At 39.1% G+C, this 21,892-nt stretch overlaps 1 long non-coding RNA gene across 1 annotated transcript in view; it reads left to right on the top strand.

Moving 5' to 3' along the window:
• The window catches only part of LOC121819956 (uncharacterized), a 108,433-nt gene extending 98,694 nt beyond the window's left edge, over nt 1–9,739 (top strand). Inside the window, exon 5 of the long non-coding RNA XR_006060338.2 lies at nt 7,797–9,739. This is a non-coding gene — a long non-coding RNA (uncharacterized LOC121819956). The remainder of the gene's footprint in view (nt 1–7,796) is intronic.
• Nucleotides 9,740–21,892: the final 12,153 nt, after the last annotated feature.

Here is a 21,892-nt window from a genome sequence, read left to right as displayed (position 1 = left end):
TGTAACTTTTTTTCCACCTCTTATTATGTGGGCCAGAAACTCTAGGACAATGTTGGTAAAAATCAATGTTAGTGTTTGTCCATTCTCATAGTAAGTTATGATTATGTTTCACCATTAAGGTATTATTTGCCTAGTTTGCTAAAAGATTTTATTGAACTATTAATATTGAATTTCATAAGCTTCATTTTACCAACTAATAAAATCATTTTCTCAGAATCAATCCCCAGACAAGATGGCAAAGTAGAAGTACTTGAATTCATCCTCTCATGCAAAATCACAATTAACTGAACAACTGAACCACTATTGACAGAAAACCTACTGAAGGACAATACTTCCAAAGACAAAGAAGCCACAAGATGGTAGAAAGGACACATTCACAATACAATAAAATCCCATACATACCGAGTGGGTGTCTCACAAACTGAAAAGTAATTTTATCACAGAGGTTCTCTTACAGGAGTGAGAGCTCTGAGCCCTATGTCAGGATCCCCGAGTCTGGGGGTTTGGCATCAGGGAGAGGGGCCTCCAGAGCATTTGGCTTTGAAAGCCATTGGAGCTTGATCTCAGTAACTCCACAGGACTGTGGGAAACAGAAATGCCACTCTTGGATGGTGAATATAAGATCTGATACAGTTACTTCATGTGAACCTGGGCGAAACCTACCTTCTGGTCTTGGAGGTTGTCCTGGGGAGGTGAGGGTGGCTGTGGCTCACTGCAGGGACAAGCACACTGGTGGTAGACATTCCGGGAAGTGCTCATTGGTGTGAGCTGTCCTGGAAACTGCCATTTTGACATCACACCAACACCTGGCCCCAGCCAACAACCCAAACGTTCTAGTGCTGTGAAACCTCAGGCAAGACAACCAGCAGGGTGGAAACACCTGCCCCCCATCAGCAAACAGACAGACTGTTTCAAGTATTTCTGAGCCCACAGCCATCTCTAAACACAGTCCTGACCACCAGGGGCCAGGCACCAGAAGCAAGAAGAACTATAATCTTGAGCATATTCAGGGCCACAAACACAGAAAGTTAGAAAAAATGAGATGGCAGTGAAGTATGTTCCAGAGGAAGGAACAACATAAAACCCCAGAACTGAGTGAAGTGGATGGAGATAGGCAATCTCCCTGAAAAATAATTCAGACAAATGATACTAAGATTTCAGAAAAACAATGAAGATAAAGACCAAGAAGATACAAGAAATATTTAACAAAGAGATAGAAGATTTAAAGAACAGAGATGAACTCTACAATAACTGAAATGAAAAATAAACTAGAAGGGATCAGTAGCAGAATAACTGAGGCAGAAGAACAAATAAGTAACCTGAAAACAGAATGGTGGACATCATTGCCACAGAACAGAATAAGGAAAAAAGGCATAGTAACCAAAGCAGTACAGTACGGGCACAAAGCAGAAATATAGATCAATGAAACTGTATAGAAAGCCTAGAAATAAACCCATACACCTATGGTCAATTTATGACAAGGGAGGCAAGAATATATGATGGAGAAAAGAAAATCTCTTTTCTGTACACCTGGCTGCCTCAGTTATTCTTTCTATGGATGAATGAATGGATAAAGATGGGATATATATATACCATTTGCATCAAAATGGATGGATCAAGAGATTATCATAGTAAGTTAGATAGAGACAATATGATATCATTTATATGTGGAATCTAAAAAAAGATACAAATGAACTTATTTACAAAACAAACAGATTCACACTCTTGGCAAACACACTTATGGTTAACTTACGGCTACTAAAGGGTAGTGATGGGGGGATAAATTAAGAGATTGAGATTAATATATACACACTTCTAAATATGTACAATAGATAATCAACATGGACCTACTGATGAGCACAGGGAGCTCTATTTAATGTTCTATAATAACCTATCTGAAAAAGAATAGATTTATGTATGTGTATAATTTGGAGAAGGAAATGGCATCCCACTCCAATATTCTTGCCTGGGAAATCCCATGGACAGAGGAGCCTGGTGGGCTACAGTGCATGGGGTCACAAAAGAGTCAGACAAGTCTTAGCAACTAAACAACAGCAACAATATGTATAACTGAATCACTTTTCTGGAATGTCAGGTCCATGAATCAAGGAAAATTGGAAGTGGTCAAACAAGAGATAGCAAGAGTGAACGTTGACATTCTAGGAATCAGCGAACTGAAATGGACTGAAATGGGTGAATTTAACTCAGATGACCATTATGTCTACTACTGTGGGCAAGAATCCCTCAGAAGAAATGGAGTAGCTATCATGGTCAGCAAAAGAGTCTGAAATACAGTACTTGGATGCAATCTCAAAAACGACAGAATGATCTCTGTTCGTTTCCAAGGCAAACCATTCAATATCACAGTTATCCAAGTCTATGCCCCAACCAGTAATGCTGAAGAAGCTGAAATTGAACGATTTTATGAAGACCTACAAGACCTTTTAGAACTAAGACCCGAAAAAGATGTCCTTTTCATTATAGGGGACTGGAATGCAAAAGTAGGAAGTCAAGAAACTCCTGGAGTAACAGGCAAATTTGGCCTTGGAATGCAGAATGAAGCACGGCAAAGGCTAATAGAGTTTTGGCAAGAAAATGCACTGGTCATAGCAAACACCCTCTTCCAACAACACAAGAGAAGACTCTATACATGGACATCACCAGATGGTCAACACTGAAATCAGATTGATTATATTCTTTGCAGCCAAGATGGAGAAGCTCTATACAGTTAGCAAAAACAAGACCGGGAGCTGACTGTGGCTCAGATCATGAACTCCTTATTGCCAAATTCAGACTTAAATTGAAGAAAGTAGGGAAAACCGCTAGACCATTTAGGTATGACCTCATCAAATCCCTTATGATTATACAGTGGAAGTGAGAAATAGATTTAAGGGCCTGGATCTGATAGATAGAGTGCCTGATGAACTATGGAATGAGGTTTGTGACATTGTACAGGAGACAGGGATCAAGACCATCTCCATGGAAAAAAAATGCAAAAAAACAAAATGGCTGTCTGGGGAGGCCTTACAAATAGCTGTGAAAAGAGAAGAGAAAAGCAAAGCAGAAAAGGAAAGATATAGGCATCTGAATGCAGAGTTCCAAAGAATAGCAAGGAGAGATAAGAAAGCCTTCTTCAGCCATCAATGCAAAGAAATAGAGGAAAACAACAGAATGGGAAAGACTAGAGATCTCTTCAAGAAAATTAGAGATACCAAGGGAACATTTCATGCAAAGATGGGCTCAATAAAAGACAGAAATGGTATCGACCTAACAGAGGCAGAAGTTATTAAGAAGAGGTGGCAAGAATACACAGAACAACTGTACAAAAAAGATCTTCATGACCCAGATAATCACGATGGTGTGATCACTCACCTAGAGCCAGACATCCTGGAATGTGAAGTCAAGTGGGCCTTAGAAGGTATCACTACGAACAAAGCTAGTGGAGGTGATGGAATTCCAGTTGAGCTATTTCAAATCCTGAAAGATGATACTGTGAAAGTACTGCACTCAATATGCCAGCAACTGTGGAAAACTCAGCAGTGGCCACAGGACTGGAAAAGGTCACTTTTCATTCCAATCCCAAAGAAAGGCAATGCCAAAGAATGCTCAAACTGCTGAAAAACTGCACTCATCTCACACGCTAGTAAAGTAATGCTCAAAATTCTCCAAGCCAGGCTTCAACCATATGTCAACCGTGAACTTCCTGATGTTCAAGCTGGTTTTAGAAAAGGCAGAGGAACCAGAGATCAAATTGCCAACATCTGCTGGATCACGGAAAAAGCAACAGAGTTCCAGAAAAACATCTATTTCTGCTTTATTGACTATGCCAAAGCCTTTGACTGTGTGGATCGCAATAAACTGTGGAAAATTCTGAGAGAGATGGGAATACCAGACCACCTGACCTGCCTCTTGAGAAAGGAAGCCACAGTTAGAACTGGACATGGAACAACAGACTGGTTCCAAACAGGAAAAGGAGTACGTCAAGGCTGTATATTGTCACCCTGCTTATTTAACTTATATGCAGAGTACATCATGAGAAACACGGGACTGGAAGAAACACAAGCTGGAATCAAGATTGCTGGGAGAAATATCAATAACCTCAGACATGCAGATGACACCACCCTTATGGCAGAAAGTGAAGAGGAACTAAAAGCCTCTTGATGAAAGTCAAAGAGGAAAGCGAAAAAGTTGGCTTAAAGCTCATCAGAAAACGAAGGTCATGGCATCTGGTCCCATCACTTCATGGGAAATAGATGGGGAAACAGTGGAAACAGTGTCAGACTTTATTTTGGGGGGCTCCAAAATCACTGCAGATGATGACTGCAGCCATGAAATTAAAAGACGCTTACTCCTTGGAAGAAAAGTTATGACCAACCTAGACAGCATATTCAAAACCAGAGACACTACTTTGCCAACAAAGGTCCATCTAGTCAAGGCTATGGTTTTTCCAGTGGTCATGTATGGATGTGAGAGTTGGACTGTGATGAAGGCTGAGTGCCGAAGAATTGATGCTTTTGAACTGTGGTGTTGGAGAAGACTCTTGAGAGTCCCTTGGACTGCAAGGAGATCCAACCAGTCCATTCTGAAGGAGATCAACCCTGGGATTTCTTTAGGAGGAATGATGCTAAAGCTGAAACTCCAATACTTTGGCCACCTCATGCAAAGAGTTGACTCATTGGAAAAGACTCTGATGCTGGGAGGGATTGGGGGCGGGAGGAGAAGGGGAGGACAGAGGATGAGATGGCTGGATGGCATCACAGACTCGATGGACGTGAGTCTGAGTGAACTCCGGGAGTTGGTGATGGACAGGGAGGCCTGGCGAGCTGTGATTCATGGGGTCGCAAAGAGTCAGACACGCCTGAGGGACTGAACCGATCTGAACTGAAAACTAACAACATTGTAATTCAAATATACTCCAATATAAAATAAATAAACCTTTTTCCTTTTATCTGCCTATATGGTAAGTTATAGTTGTAAATTTAATAGCATTAAATCACACTGAAATTCCTGTAATAAATGTAATCACACCTTTTTCTCTTACGTTTTTGTGGAAATTTTCATATAAACCCATGAATGAAACTGACTTTTGATTTTCCTACTTTGAACACCCTTTTTTATTTCAGAGTTATACTAGTCTTATATTGTGATTTATAGTGCCCTTTATTTTTATGTCCTCTGAAAAATTTATATAAGATTGAAATGGTATGTTTCTTCAATGGTAGAATTTCCAGGAAAATCATCTGGTTCTGGTTTTCACATCTTTTAATGAACATATAATAAGTTGTTTTTCAATGTCTTTTCAAGTAATTTGTAATAAGTTAGATTTTTCTAGAAATGTATCACTTTTCTAATTTTCACATTTATTGTTATTAAGAAACTCACAGTTCTTGGTTACATTTAAATTTTAATCTATTAAATTTAGTATTTTGCATTTTATAACTATTTATGCATCATCTCCATTTTCCTATTTTTAAAATCAATTTCACATTAGGTTTTCTTTAAAGAAGCATTCCTTTGTAGATAGTCTTTTGCACTTAGTTTTTTAAAAATTTTATTTGTATTATTTCATGGGCCTAAGGCATAGTTTCCTTTTCTTATTCCAGTACTAATATTAGCATTTACCCCACAGGTAGAATTTACTTTCTTATTGCTTTTATCTTGCCAGTCTTATTTCACTTTCAGATCACTGTTCTTTTATGTGTTTATTGGTTTCTAGGAAAGTTTCGGTTTCTTACACATGACTTTGGCAATTCATTAAAGCATAATTGTGCTACTGTATCCAGAATGCAGTTAGTGTCTAATAGTGAAGCCGTGGTTAATACCTAGTAAACTCTAAGAATCTTCTCCAACTACACGTTGGCAATTTTTACTCACAAAATGAAATGAAAATATAGGGCATTCCAAAGCCTGGAATGTTGTCCTATATTTTCACCTATTTAGAATACTCAACTCTATGGTTCCCCAGGGAGAAGGCGATGGCACCCCACTCCAGTACTCTTGCCTGGAAAATTGCATGGACGGAGGAGCCTGGTAGGCTGCAGTCCATGGGGTCGCGAAGAGTCAGACACGACTGAACAACTTCACTTTCACTTTTCACTTCCCCACTCCGGTGTTCTTGCCTGGAGAATCCCAGGGACGGGAGAGCCTGGTGGGCTGCCGTCTATGGGGTCGCACAGAGTCGGACACGACTGAAGAGACTTAGCAGCAGCAGCAGCAGCAGCATGGTTCCCCGGTCGCATGCCAAGGAAAGATAGAATAAGAAACAGAACTAGTAGTCTAAAAAAAGGTTTGCTTTAGATAAGTATGCTTAATTTCAGGCTCACACAATTTCTGGTGTATGTAATTACTTATACTGAGTTAAAAGATTGCCCTCTCTGGCTCTTAGTGAAAAGCAAGTAAATAGAATAGATAATGTCAAATTTCTTGACTATATAAAAAGGTGATTGGAATAGATGTGCTCTAAGATGCCCTTCAGTTCTAAAAAATATTCCTGTGTCTAAAACAATAAGATAGTGTTTCCTGTTAATTATGTACCAGTGAATAATTGAGAGTTAAGTAAACATTGTATTTTCCCTCTGTTAACAGTAGCAACTTCTAAAGTATCTTTTCACCCTGTAGTCCTTACAATCAATCTAATGTTGCCTTCAAGTAACTAATAATTGTTGCTGTATTTACCTGTTGTTTATGAATTGGAGATCTAGCGCAGTGTTTGTTAGTAAATGCAGATGGGTAATCCATCCCTAAAATCAAAGTAATCAAAGTTCAAGTATGTGCCCTTGGAACAGGACTCCGGAGACAGAGCAATAGCTTGTCTCACAGCCCAGAACCAGAGAGTTCAAAATATAAAAATAAAAAAAAAACAGGCTGATTAAACTTAGGCAAATTTGACCCAGTGATATTTATGAACTAAGAAACCAGGAAGAAGAAACCAAGTTTGTAAGAAAATATGAGTGGTTTTGAGAACAACAGTCATGTTCTGTGAAAACAAGTACTAACAGAATATTTATTAAAAATATAGGTAGTATGTATATGTGAAAGTGAAAGTGTTAGTCACTCAGTCATGTCTGACTTTTTGTGACCCAATGGACTGTAGCCCACCAGACTCCTCTGTCCATGGGATTCTCCAGGCAAGAATATTGGAGTGGGTAGCCATTCTCTTCTCCAGGAGATCATCCTGACCCAGAGATCGAATGAAGTTCTCCTGCATTGCAGGCAGGTTCTTTTACTGTCTGAGCTACCAGGGAAGCCCACATGAATTCACACAGACACACACAAATGAAATAAGCTTTTAAGAATATACCATTACTTCCTCTGTAAAAGTGCTCAAAAATGAGACTTTATTTTACTCAGAATAATTTGGATTTAACTCAAGTACTGAAATACAAGAGTCCTTAATGATCTTTGTGGGGTCTATAAATAAAACTTTAGAAAATACAATTTGAAAATGTTCATTCCTGAGATCAGATTCATAGGAAATCTGTACATGTATTGGCTTTAATTGTTACACAATAATATAATGTAAAAACAATAAATATTACTATGCAGAATGGAGATTAATCACATAGGCAATAATTTCACTTTATAAAGGATTCAAGATTGATAGACTTGTATGAATCATACTACTGTAAAGTATAAAATTTAACATTTTTCAGCTTGAAAGGTTGACAGTTGAAATATTTGTGAAGGAATGACTAAGCAGCATAAGGAATTAAATTAGATATCTCAATAAGTCAAAATCAATCTCTGCCATTAATTTTTTGGAAGTAAATTAACTTAGTGTCTTTTTACTTTTTCAGGGTTGAAATTCCTGCTTATTCTCTAGTTTTCAAGTCTAAAAGATGAAAAATAATGTGTAATTCATCTTATAGTATTAATGGATAAAAGAGAAGCCTCTACATAAGAAGCAACTCATTCAAAAATGGATTGGAATGTTCTCCTCTCAGTCTCAGAATTTTCTTCTTGTGTATCAATTTTCTTATAAGAAGTGAACATAGAGTAACAGCAGCATTGTTTGTCAATATCTTCATGTAATTATTAGCAATACATCCTTGCACACATTGTTTCAGACAAAAAATTAGTATTTTGCATTAGAAGTGGATAATTAGGCAATAAGATACAAAAGCGAGTGTGGTTATCATGAGATAAACACACACATGGGGTGTTATGAGGCACAGCCAAGTGTCTGTAATCCCTCTAGGGTATGATTAGCTCGTGATAACCACACACCCTGGAGTTGCCTTATTGCTATTATAAAATATCTTTATTATAGGAAGAAATGTGCATTTTTGTGCAGAAAGGAGATGGAGCTGGCAATTTAGAATGCTGAACAGCAGTTTCAGCTGAGCTATGTGGTTTACATAGATTAATCTATCCCATTGGAATGTTTCCCCAGCCAAAAAAATGTTCCCTAAATCCAAGCAGTCATAATCTGTAGTGATGTGCAGGTATTTGGAGCATTTGAGAAATTCCCTGCCTGGTTCTTAAGTTGTTGGTTTGATGGTTGCATTAGGTGAATGCTGAGATGCACAATGACAAGAGAATCTATACAGTGTTCTGAGAACCCAAATTGTGATTCAGGGAACTGTCAAAATTCTGGACCATAGTTTTATCTGGTTTCTTGATCTGAATAAATGGCTTAAATTTCTTGAGGAAACAGCATCTGATAACAGAAACATTGGTAAGAGAGAGAAATCACTAGGGTGGAAACATGAAGACTGAAATGAACTCAAAATTGTGAGAAAGAATTAATGAATGTCCCATAAGACATTACAAACTTGAGGTCAATAGACTAAAGAAACCTAGGGCTTTAAGCCTAAAGAAAGTCAAGGGAAAGAATGTTATACATCCATAAATACCTGCATTATAATCATCTGGACTGCATTCATTCTGTATGGCTCCAGAGACAGAATTAACTAAAAAAATCAAAGGGGAATTTCATTTTCCCATAAGAACCCACTTCTAAAATTTGAATGTACCTGTTTTTCCTTAAAAAAAAAATTCAGCAAAAACTGAGTGTTATATTGAGAGATTGCTCCATTAGAGATTTCCCGTATCTCAAAAATTGATTCTATAATTAAAAAAAGTTATGGATATATATAAATAAATCTGAGAAGATTCAGCATCACCTAATATGTAAAACTGAAAAGAGACTGAATCTAAAGTATTTCTTAGATATTTTCTGTTAGGAATAGAAATAGCTAGTTCTTACATGTATCATGAATTTTTAGGTGTACTAAATATATTAAAATAGGATTCAATTGTATTGAGATACTCTTGTGTATAAGTATAGAGGATTGGCTACATATATCCTGTTTGATTTAAAAGTTACAGCTCACTTTTCTATGAATTTGATTGTTAACCTAATATAAAACTGTTGAAATCAGGATGGGCAGTAAACATTTCAATAAATTTCTATTGTTAAATTGTGAGGTAAAACCAGCAATGGACCAATCTGTAAATTGTGTGTAAAATAAAAATCAATATTTATATTCTTGTACAGTCAACCAAATCCTTGGGAAAAATTCTGAGAATTTAGCCCAGTTTTGGTATTTTCACAGTACTAATCAAAATGTGTCAACTCTAATGTAAGACTGTTGCTTAATATGGGATATAATGTTGATGTAATTGATTTGATTGAATTTATTTAGAAACCTAAGAATATATGTCACATTTAAGACAAATGAAGCAAAGCCAATAATTGGTTTAAGTGTAAAAATAAATTGTATCTAGAGATCTCCTACCCAGCCATGGTGATGCTTTATTGGTTTCTGCATTTCACTAACTAATATGCTTTCATGTAAAATCAATACCTCACAATCTAATATATTTTGCATTGTCATGGTGTGGGTTCTATAGGGTAAACTATATTTTTGATGCAGAACTCCAAATCTTTTACAATAAAACTTGCCATAGGGAAAATTTAAAGGGGCATCGTTTGTTTTCTAAATATGCAACAGCATCTTACACAGAAATGCCAATTGTTTCACTATCATTTCTAGTCTAAATCTCATCTTTTAATTTAGCCCTAGGCCATACCTTTCAAAGAAACTGCCATCCACGAAATATCAGATGCTCCAACAGGGCCAGACTTGTGTACCTCCCTAGTAGAGCTGTGTGAAAATTTCACACCTACACTGAAACTGCCAAAATATGCTTCTTCACTCTTTTCAGTACCAGTGGGAAAACATATACTTTTTCCCTTTGGGCAGTTTTGACAGTTTTAATACAAGTGAAAAGCAGGTTTTGCCAGCATTAAAAAAGGGAAAAGGGAGAAATCTTGAAATTATAATGTGAGAACATCAGAGTGTTAGCAGGAGGTGAAGGGGAGAGGAGAGTGAAAATCTAATACTTAGTCTTATCCAAGGCTGACCACATGATTGGCAATGTTCACTGTTTGCTAGGGAGGAGGGGCCAGGCTCCTCGGTCCATGGGATTTTCCAGGAAAGAACACTGGAGTGGGTTGCCGTTTCCTTCTCTAGGGAATCTTCCTGACCCAGAGATCAAACCTGGGTCTCCCACATTGCAGGCAAACTCTTAACCTTCTGGGCCACCAGGAAAGTTGTAAAGCCAATACTAAGTAAAAATAATGGCAATAAAACTTGAGCCTCCTGCAGCATTTTCCCTCAGAGTTTGATCCTAAGTAAAGCCAATTAGTTCTAACAATCTCTTCCACACTGCCCAAGCTTACTTTCCCGGCTCTGGCCCCCTCCCTGTGTACTGTCAAGATTTAGAAATCTTCCTTGGCTTTAAGGAGAGAAATAAAAATATCAAAGTCAACTAATATATCCTTGAGCCATCTTACTACCCTTTGGAAAAATCATTTTCCTTTTCATTTCTTTCTCTTGAAATTTTTGGGGAAGGCTGTAGCTGTATAAAAGAAAGAAGCTTTTTGCTGAAAGGCTTTTAAATAGAAAATTGTCATTTACAATGACCACTTTCCTCAATCACTGCAATCCCAAAACACTCAAAAGGCTTGGAGAAAAAAAATAATAGGTCTAGAAAATTCATATAGATGTAGCTCAGGGAATTCAGCCAAGCAGAGAATTCTTCTGGACCCATGGATTCCTATAGCGTTTTCACACTCTTTAGTCATGCTTTAAAACAACTGAATAAACAATGTAAATATCAAGCCAGTGGAAAATCAAATGTGCTGAACCATTTTGCTTCCACCCAAACTCATCTGTTAGAGTACCGTACTTTTAGAACACGTGGAATGAATTTTAACTTGATTCTTACGTGGAAGTCTGCAGTACATATAGTTCAAATCATTTACATAAAGACGCCTCTCGTCACTTTGAAGATAGGGTTACTGTGGACTGAGAGACAGAAATTGACATTTTATAAATATATGAAGAGGGGACATAGCTCTTGTCTTGTTTGGCTTTTATAACAATTTTAGAAAGGCGATAGTTCTGAGTCCTATATTTGTAATTTAGAGAAAAACTGCTGGTGAATGTATTTGAGGAATGCATTTACCCTATGGGTTATTTTGTATATTGTCCATTAAATAATGAAAATAGTCATGAGTAAATGCTATTATTTCAACTTTTCTGTACCCAACTACTATAGACGGTTGAATTTGTGAAACTAAACACCTAGGCATAAGATAAGCAGAAACTATATCATATGTCAACATTTCTACAGGGAGGTAAACAGAGGTATAAATTTGTTTTACTATTTTTATAGTAAAAACAAACAGGACTTTTCCAATGACCTCACAGTAACTTTTTACTGTTTTTCATGGCTGAGAGTTGACTTTCTTTCCCCAGGATTCCTTCTAATCAACTATCTTTCAACATGGTGGTTCTGGGAATTGGAGCTGAGACCAGATCAATTCCTGGGTCAGGAAGATCCCCTGAAGAAGGGAATGGCAACCCACTCCGGTATTCTTGCCTGGAGAAGTCCATGGACAGATGAGCCTGGCGGGCTATAGTCCATGAGGTTGCAAAGAGTTGGACATGACTGAGCAACTAACATTTACAGTGCCTAGTCATTTCCTCTACCACTTTCCTCTACTGAGGTAGGACCTCCAGGTAGGCCAGGTGGCCCCTGCCCCATGACTGCTAATGCCAACTCCAGCCCAACAATCTAGTCCTGAAGCCATTTATGCTGCTCAAGCACCACTGAGGCAGGTGTTACCCTTGAACTACTTCTCAATAGTGCCTTATCTCAAGACCCTGGAAGGTTGCATCCAACTAACTCTGCATTGCTCTTTCTGAACTGACTTTAGGTGAAAAGTGTTATTTCTTGTCAAAAACTTTTTAGCTGTCTCTTTCCCAAGGACTCAGATATATGTGGATGAGGCCAGTCAAAAAGATGTGCAAGTGGCCTACCCCATGTAATCCTCAGCCCTGTTCCTTTCTGTCAACAATGGAAGGAACACTATGGGACAAAGCTCTTACCTTTGGTTTCCTCTTAGGATTTTTGTTGTTTGTTTGTTTTTTTCCCAGATTCCTCCCTTGCTCATTCTGACTTCTAAACAAGAAAACATACCCCAAATACACTGATTTTTTGCTATTGCTAAGTTGCTTCAGTCATGTCCGACTCTGTGCGACCCCATAGACGGCAGCCCGACAGGCTCCTCTGTCCCTGGGATTCTCCAGGCAAGAACACTAGAGTGGGTTGCCATTTCCTTCTCCAATGCATGAAAGTGAAAAGTGAAAGTGAAGTTGCTCAGTCGTGTCCAACTCTTCGAGACCCCATGGACTGCAGCCTACCAGGCTACTCTGTCCATGGAATTCTCCAGGCAGGAGTACTGGAGTGGGTTACCATTGCCTTCTCCAAAATACACTGATAGTTGGGCCAAATTGTGACAGACACTACTAATTTTCTTCCAGTGTCCATTTGCTGCCTTTTCATTTTAGTTATAGAACCTCCCCATCATACCTGGGTCTCAGCATAGCATGTAGCAAGTCAACTAGACACCATATTTCCCAGTCTGCCTTAAGGTAACATGTAACTTAATGGCTTTGTGCTTGTAGTAGGTTTGTCAAGAAATGGTGTTTTGAGGTTTTGACCTTAAACACTGCCCTACGTGCATTCTTTCTTTCTCCTGACTAGGAGATAGCAACAGCAGGAACAGCTGCCTTGGGTCAGCTGAGGATGACAGAGTGAATCCAGCAGCCTGAGCACTCCATTTCCTATGGAGAAAGGGAAGCTTCCAGCTCTGGACTGTTTAGCTCTGAGTTGTAACGCAAAAGGGAAATAGATTTCTAATTGGTTTGTTCCACTCAGTTGCTGAGTCTCTTTATTACAGCATTCTGATCTGTATTTGAACCAATATACTAGGGTTGAAAGAGAAAGGGGATATTCTACATGTATTTTATCATATATCAGAAAGTACAGTAAATTAGTGAACTCAATCAGCTTTCTTTGATATTTTGGAAGTAGGCTTAGGGAACAATAATTCCGCAATTACATCTTGGAAATGGTAATAGAAGATAACTGGATACCTTTAAAATGAAGACAAATATAGCTTGCAAAAAATTGAACCACTACCTCAAGATAAACAAATGAAACTATATAAAATTGTATATGTAAGAATTTTGTGGGCCATAAAGTATTAGCTACATAATAATTATTAATGATTAATAATTTAAATTTTTACTGATAATCATTATTACTTGTGTTCTAGCCAGTTCAGAGACCTAAACAGAACATATTTCTACTAGTATTTAAACTATACTTTAAAAAAATCATAAAATGGTATATTTCAATCATTACACTCATTCATTCAGCATATATTTGTGGACCACAAAAACAGGCCACCTGTGTAACAGTGACCCTACAAAAACTCAAGTTTTATATATGTTTGAATTCAGATAAATACTCAAATAACATCCTAAAATGTTTCTAATGAGAAAATTTGCAATTGCATGTTTAATTCATGTTTATGAATATAGAATATTTGCATATAGAAAACTATACAGAACTAATGAGGACAAGGCTTAAAAGAGTTAGTGCCATTATTATTTTTTAATTGTAAGGAAACAATAACAAAGTGAATGACTTGTTTAAAGAAGAATTGAATGAGATAAGGGTATTTCTATGGAATATCATAAGATAGGAAACTCACATTTTTTCCTACTTAAAATTTGTGGGAAGCCTTTTTTAATGTTGCATACCTCTTTGCGTGTGTGGTTATATAACGGCCTTGTCTTCTGTTGAAGATAACTGGTTAAGCCTGTGAAATGTTCATTGATCTAAATGGATGGGTCTGAGGGGAAAGGCTTGTCAGCTGAGACAGCTTATCAGAAGAGGGTTGTTCTTCCACCCCCCTTCTTATTTATCCCTAAACCAGGGAAAATTCCCCTGGGAGCATAGAGGCCTCAGCGGGAACATTACAGAGACTCAAGAGAGGAGAAATGGTTTGTAAATGAACATTTAAAACAAGAAAACACTTCTGTTTTTAAAGCCAATGAGTATAAAGTACCAGTGGGAGACGTGAGTTGACAGCTGGGACTCTGCATCCGTCTGGCCGAGGGATTCTGAGTCAATCTCTGACAGATGAAAAGTGGGACTTGGAGAACTTGGGACTGTCAGAACCTACTCAAAATTCCTCGGCTTGCCATTTCAAACCAAATTCAAACCTTCCAGAGCTTGAGATTAAAGAGAGTGCTTACAGAAAAATAAAAGAGGTTTGAAAACGCTTATTAAGAGGCATCTTAGAAATCTTTATAAAGCATCATCTGTGATGATTTACATGCAAATGAATACGAATGTGCTTGGCATACATTATGTAGGGTTTTCAGATTTGATCAAATCCAGACTGATCATAGAGAAAGAAACCCACAGACCAGAGCCACTAGAGAGACTGAAGGAAGGATAGCTTGCCCATTCCTGGTTTGTGGCAGAGGAGAGATGAAAGAGAACACAATTTTATTCAGTCACTTAAGGACAACTATTGCTCCCAGGGCTACAGTCTGAGACCAGAGATGACTCAAGAGGTTTCTGGGAGCCTGAGATGCCCTCAGAGCTGCAAGTGTGTATTGAAGAAGACTTGAGCAGGGATTTACCCCATACTCCAAAATGCCCCAGGCTATAGTCTCATTCCAGTGTTTCTTGGGGGCCTCATTACTTCCATCATGAGTTTCTAGGCTTCCCAGGTGTCTGAAGTGACCTCTCTCGGTGACAGGACAGGAACCAGGACCCTGGGCCTTTGCTAATCAGTCTGAATTATTAAAGAGGTTTCCCAAGTTCATAAAGTTGCTACAGAATGTAAGATGTAGATAAATTGTAAAAAGGGACCAAAAAATGCCACCAGGTCCTCAAACTGCCATAAGCAGGAAAGTCTGACAGGGTTATATAACAAGCTAAAATAGGTCTCTTGAAAAACTAATGGAACTTCTGAGTTCTTATTTAATGCTAAGTGACTAATTTTTTTTCGCAAAAGATATGAGTTCTAAAAATTACACAGAGCAAACAAGTAGGGAAGTGTGTGTTGCTCCATCAAAGAGAATCATCTGCTTAGTGCATTACATAGTACAGAATCCAGGGAGTATCAGGCAGTCAAGTCCTTAACGCCAGCCAGGTTTTCCTGATTTTCTCCCTCAGTCTCTTCTAAAATCCACAACTCAAACTCAAGGCAAAAAATGGCCCTGAAAACAATATGAAGTAGGCACAAGTTAGCTTTGATGCCTATCCTCTCTTATTTTCCCACCCTTGTTCATGTCTCTATGTCAAGTCACCTCCAATCCCTAAAAATAAGAGTAAAGATGACCTCAAAAGGTTTCTGTCCTCAAAAAATATCGGTATGTTTAAAAGTAAATAAACATGTACTAGATAATACAGTACAGTACAGTTCAGTTGCTCAGTCGTATCCAACTCTTTGCGACCCCATGAACCACAGCACGCCAAGCCAAATCCCAGAGTACACCCAAACGCATGTCCATTGAGTCGGTGATGCCATTCAATCATCTCATACCCTGTCATCCCCTTCTCCTCCTGCCCTTAATCTTTCTCAAAATCAGGGTCTTTTCAAATGAGTCAGCTCTTTGCATCAGGTGGCCAAAGTATTGGAGTTTCAGCTTCAACATCAGTCCTTCCAATGAACACCTAGGACTGATCTCCTTTAGGATGGACTGGTTGGATCTCTTTGCAGTGCAAGGGACTCTCAAGAGTCTTCTCCAACACCACAGTTCAAAAGCATCAATTCTTCAGCGCTCAGCTTTTTAAATTTAGTTTATTTTCTATAAACCTCTTACTTACCCATTAGTGTTTCACTGGGTAAGTCTGGTTATCTGTACAAAACAGAATTTTCCCCAGATCATTCAAATGAAGACACTGTTATGAAAGGCAAACTTTTAGAGGCATAGGCATGGCCAAAAGAAAAAAATGAAGAATGGTGAGGAACCCAGAAACTAGCAACAGAAGAAACAATTAACACTCCTACTGCTTAAGGAGCAAGTGAGAAAACAGCTTTACTGAGCTCATAGGACTGGAATGCAAAAGTAGGAAGTCAAGAAACACCTGGAGTAACAGGCAAATTTGGCCTTGGAGTACAGAATGAAACAGGACAAAGGCTAATAGAGTTCTGCCAAGAGAACACACTGGTCATAGCAAACACCCTCTTCCAACAACACAAGAGAAGAATCTACACATGGACATCTCGCCAGATGGTCTATACTGAAATCAGATTGATTATATTCTTTCCAGCCAAAGATGAAGAAGCTCTATACAGTTAGCAAAAACAAGACCAGGAGCTGACAGTGGCTCGGATCATGAACTCCTTATTGCCAAATTCAGACTGAAAATGAAGAAAGTGGAGAAAACCACTAGACCATTCAGGTATGACCTAAATCAAATCCCTTATGACTATGCAGTGAAAATGAGAAATAGATTTAAGGGACTAGATCTGATAGAGTGCCTGATGAACTGTGGATAGAGGTTTGAGGCACTGTACAGGAGACGAGAATCAAGACCATCCTCAAGAAAAAGAAATGCAAAAAAGCAAAATGGCTGTCTGAGGAGGCCTTACAAATAGTGGTGAAAAGAAGGGAAGTAAAAAGCAAAGGAGAAAAGGAGAGATATACCCATTTGAATGCAGAGTTCCAAACAATAGCAAGGAGAGATAAGAAAGCCTTTCTCAGCTATCAGTACAAAGATATAGAGGAAAACAACAGAATGGGAAAGACTAGAGATCTCTTCAAGAAAATTAGAGATACCAAGGGAACATTTCATGCAGAGATGGGTTCAATAATGGACAGAAATGGTAGGGACCTAACAGAAGCAGAAGATATTAAGGAGAGGCAAGAATACACAGAAGAACTGTACAAAAAAGATCTTCAAGACCAAGATAATCACAATGGTGTGCTCACTCACCTAGAGCTAGACATCCTGGAATGTGAAGTCAAGTGGGCCTTAGAAAGCATCACTATGAACAAAGCTAGTGGAGGTGATGGAATTCCAGTTGAGCTATTCCAAATCCTGAAAGATGATGCAGTGAAAGTGCTGCACTCAATATGCCAGCAAATTTGGAAAACTCAGCAGTGGCCACAGGACTGGAAAAGGTCAGTTTTCATTCCAGTCTCAAAGAAAGACAATGCCAAAGAATGCTCAAAGCACCAAACAATTGTACTCATCTCACACGCTAGTAAAGTAATGCTCAAAATTCTCCAAGCCAGGCTTCAGCAATACATGAACCATGAACTTCCAGATGTTCAAGCTGGATTTAGAAAAGGCAGAGGAACCAAAGATCAAATTGCCAACATCTGCTGGATCATCAAAAAAGCAAGAGAGTTCTAGAAAAACATCTATTTCTGCTTTCCTGACTATGCCAAAGCCTGTGACTGTGTGGATCACAATAAACTGTGGAAAATTCTGAAAGAGATGGGAATACCAGACCACCTAACCTCCCTTTTGAGAAATCTATATGCAGAGCAGGAAGCAACAGTTAGAACTGGACATGGAACAACAGACTGGTTCCAAATAGGAAAAGGAGTACGTCAAGGCTGTATATTGTCATCCTGCTTATTTAATTTATATGCAGAGTACATCATGAGAAACGCTGGGCTGGAGGAAGCACAAGCTGGAATCAAGATTGCTGGGAGAAATATCAATAACCTCAGGCATGCAGATGACACCACCCTTATGGCAGGAAGTGAAGAAGCACTAAAGAGCCTCTTGATGAAAGTGAAAGAGGAGAGTGAAAAAGTTGGCTCAAAGCTCAACATTCAGAAAACTAAGATCATGGTATCTGATCATCACTTCATGGCAAATAGATGGGGAAACAGTGGCTGACTTTATTTTTCTGGGCTCCAAAATTACTGCAGATGGTGATTGCAGCCATGAAATTAAAAGACACTTACTCCTTGGAAGGAAAGTTATGACCAACCTAAACAGCATATTAAAAATCAGAGACATTACTTTGCCAATAAAGGTCCATCTAGTCAAGGCTATGGTTTTCCAGTTGTCATGTATGGATGTGAGAGTTGGACTCTAAAGAAAGCAGAGTGCAGAAGAATTAACGCTCTTGAACTGTGGTGTTGGAGAAGACTCTTGAGAGTCCCTTGGACTGCCAGGAGATACAACCAGTCCATCCTAAAGGAGATCAGTCCTGGGTGTTCATTGGAAGGACTGATGCTGAAGCTGAAACTCCAATACTTTGGCCACCTGATGCAAAGAACTGACTCATTGGAAAAGACCCTGATGCTCGGAAAGATTGAGGGCAGGAGGAGAAGGGGATGACAGAGGATGAGATGGCTGGATTGCATCACTGACTCTATCAACATGGGTTTGGGTGGACTCTGGGTGTTGGTGATGGACAGGGAGGGCTGGCATGCTGCGGTTCATGGGATTGCAAAGAGTTGGACGCAACTGAGCAACTGAACTGAACTGAGCTCATAGAGCTGCAGTCATAGAGGGAGGTAACTGTTTCTAGAGTAATGATGCCAAAGTGGGCAGAGAGCAGGAAGATATATCCCAAACATGTTATCCTCCTGCTGTTATTTCCCATTGGTTGAACTTAGCCAGAATCAAAGTGCAAGGGAGTCCAAGTGACTGACACTTCTGTAGAGGTCAGCCAACTAGGGCACCAACCAGAGCAGAGGATACCATGTGGAATGGTGCATGAGTTGAAAGTAGAAGAAAAATCAGCACATTAATTTCCTTTTCTTATAGCTCCATGAGGATGTTCCTAACACCCCACATTCTACATGGTATTTGTGTCATTCTAACTTCTTGTAGGGATTCAGATAAGTTCAGTTTCAAAATCTCTTTAGTATCACGAAAATTTCCTATTTTTTTCTGTTCTATTCACTTTCTCAATAATCTAATTAATCTTAAAATACTACACAACTCAGTTATTCTAAAAGCCAGCTCCAATGCTACCACTTTTACCATGATTTTCTTAGTTGCCCCAGATGCAGATGAGGGCTCCTGTTTTCAGTTCTTAAGTATGCTGTCTGAACCACTGTAGGTATTTATCACATGCCTCCTGGTGCCTCCGAAAATCAGGTGCATTCCTTTCCTCCTATAGCATGCCAAATCTTCTTAAAAGCTGGTATGGTTTCTTGGATATGTCTATATCCCATACTAGGTCACTGTATTAACTTGCTTTCTTTTTACATAGTAATCACACCTTAAACATTTATTAGATGTCAACTTACAGATGAATATTCCCTCCACCTCTCTCTTCTTTGCTTGACAGTTCCATTTGCTCTATAATTATCAGCTTAAATGTCATTTTCTCAAGGAAGCCATCCTTGACCTTTGTCTGCTCCCAACGATATGTACTCCTCCTGGGTACCCTGTGCTTTGGCCAGCATAGCATTTAACATAGTCATACAGCTTAAAATGATAGAGCCATGTTTCAATTAAGTTCTACATGATTCCAATAATCATAGTTTTATGACGTATCATACTAATTCTCAAAGAGAAAGTAAGAAGGAAAAATTGCACTGGGGTAATGAGATAAAAGACTTCATGAAAAAGGGAGTGATTGAGATAAACTTCGAAATGCAATTAATTTTAGCAGGTATATACTGCTAAGGCAGGCATTATACACACAGAGAATAAAAGGCATAAAGGCATGGACCTATTGTAATACGGACCATGTCTGAAGCATTGTGGGAAATAAGGCTGCTTATGGTTGATGCCATGTTGTGGAGGACCTTTGTGGTAGGAGCCTATGGCTGCAATTTGTGGACCCTAGGACAGAGCAGATTAGTGAAGAGTGGAGAATGAATCTAGCCACATAAAGGAATATAACTGATGGAGGATGGAGAAAGAATGGCAGAGTAGGGGAACTTGAACTAACCTCCTGTCATGAAAACACCAAAATCACAGCTCTGAATAATTGACAAAAATTTTTGAACCTACCAAAAATTATATCCTATATCTAACACAGCAGCAGCAGTGAGACACTAGGAGAGGCATTTTTGTGATATAATCAACTCGCATACCCATGGGGTGGGTGACCCACAAACTGGAAAATAATTCTATCACAGAGGTTCTCCCACAGGAGTGAGGGTTCTGAGCTCCATGTCAGTCTCTCCAGCCTGGCCGTCTGACATCAGGAGGAGCCCCCAGAGAACTTGGCTTTGAAGGCTAGCAGAGCTTTTGTGCAGGAATTCTATAAAATTAGAGGAAAGAGACCTTTCCTAAGACCTTCAAGGCCCCCTGGAGCTGTGTCCATGGAAGGTATCATGGGGTCTCCGGTGACCACCCCTCAGCATTTCATGTGGACCAGGGTGTGACGCAGCTTCAGGGCACCTCAGGCTTTTCAGGGTACCATGTATTCACTGAGTGGAAAAATGCTCATGGTGTGTGGGAGGTCAGAGTTGTGAAGCCCATGGGGCAGCCCATCCCAAGTGTCACACCTACATGGGGACAGCCCTGCTGGGGACTCCTGTAGGATGAAGTCTCCAGAATAAAAAACTAAAACAGTGGTGTTCAAACTGAAGCATTTTGGAACTTTTTTGTTTATTAAAAAAACACAAGGAGAAAAGGAAAGATATAAGCATCTGAATGCAGAATTCCAAAGAATAGCAAGAGGAGATAAGAAAGCCTTCCTCAGTGATCAATGTGAAGAAATAGAGGAAAACAACAGAATGGGTAAGACTAGAGATCTCTTCAAGAAAATTAGAGATACCAAGGGAACATTTTATGCAGAGATGGGCTCAATAAAGGACAGAAATGGTATGGACCTAACAGAAGCAGAAGATATTAAGAAGAGGTGGCAAGAATACGCAGAACAACTGTATAAAAAAGATCTTCAAGACCAAGATAATCATGATGGTGTGATCACTCACCTAGAGCTAGACATCCTGGAATGTGAAGTCAAGTGGGCCTTAGAAAGCATCACTACGAACAAAGCTAGTGGAGGTGATGGAATTCCAGTTGAGCTGTTTGAAATCCTGAAAGATGATGCTGTGAAAGTGCTGCTCTCTATATGCCAGCAAGTTTGGAGAACTCAGCAGTGGCCACAGGACTGGAAAACGTCAGTTTTCATTCCAATTCCAAAGAAAGGCAATGTCAAAGAATGCTCAAACTACCGCACAACTGCACTCATCTCACGCTGGTAAAGTAATGCTCTAAATTTTCCAAGCCAGGCTTCAGCAATACATGAACCATGAACTTCCAGATGTTCAAGCTGGATTTAGAAAAGGCAGAGGAACCAGAGATCAAATTGCCAACATCTGCTGGATCATCAAAACAGCAAGAGAGTTCCAGAAAAACATCTATTTCTGCTTTCTTGACTATGCCAAAGCCTGTGACTGTGTGGATCACAATAAACTGTGGAAAATTCTGAAAGAGATGGGAATACCAGACCACATGACCTGCCCCTTGAGAAACCTATATGCAGGCCAGAAAGCAACAGTTAGAACTGGACATGGAACAACAGACTGGTTCCAAATAGGAAAAGGAGTGCGTCAAGGCTGTATATTGTCATCCT

Source organism: Ovis aries, chromosome 7, assembly GCF_016772045.2.
Source record: "Ovis aries strain OAR_USU_Benz2616 breed Rambouillet chromosome 7, ARS-UI_Ramb_v3.0, whole genome shotgun sequence".
Taxonomy (NCBI): domain Eukaryota; kingdom Metazoa; phylum Chordata; class Mammalia; order Artiodactyla; family Bovidae; genus Ovis; species Ovis aries.
The sequence above is the reverse complement of the archived record's forward strand: the minus strand, read 5'-3'. Positions and strand labels throughout refer to the sequence as shown.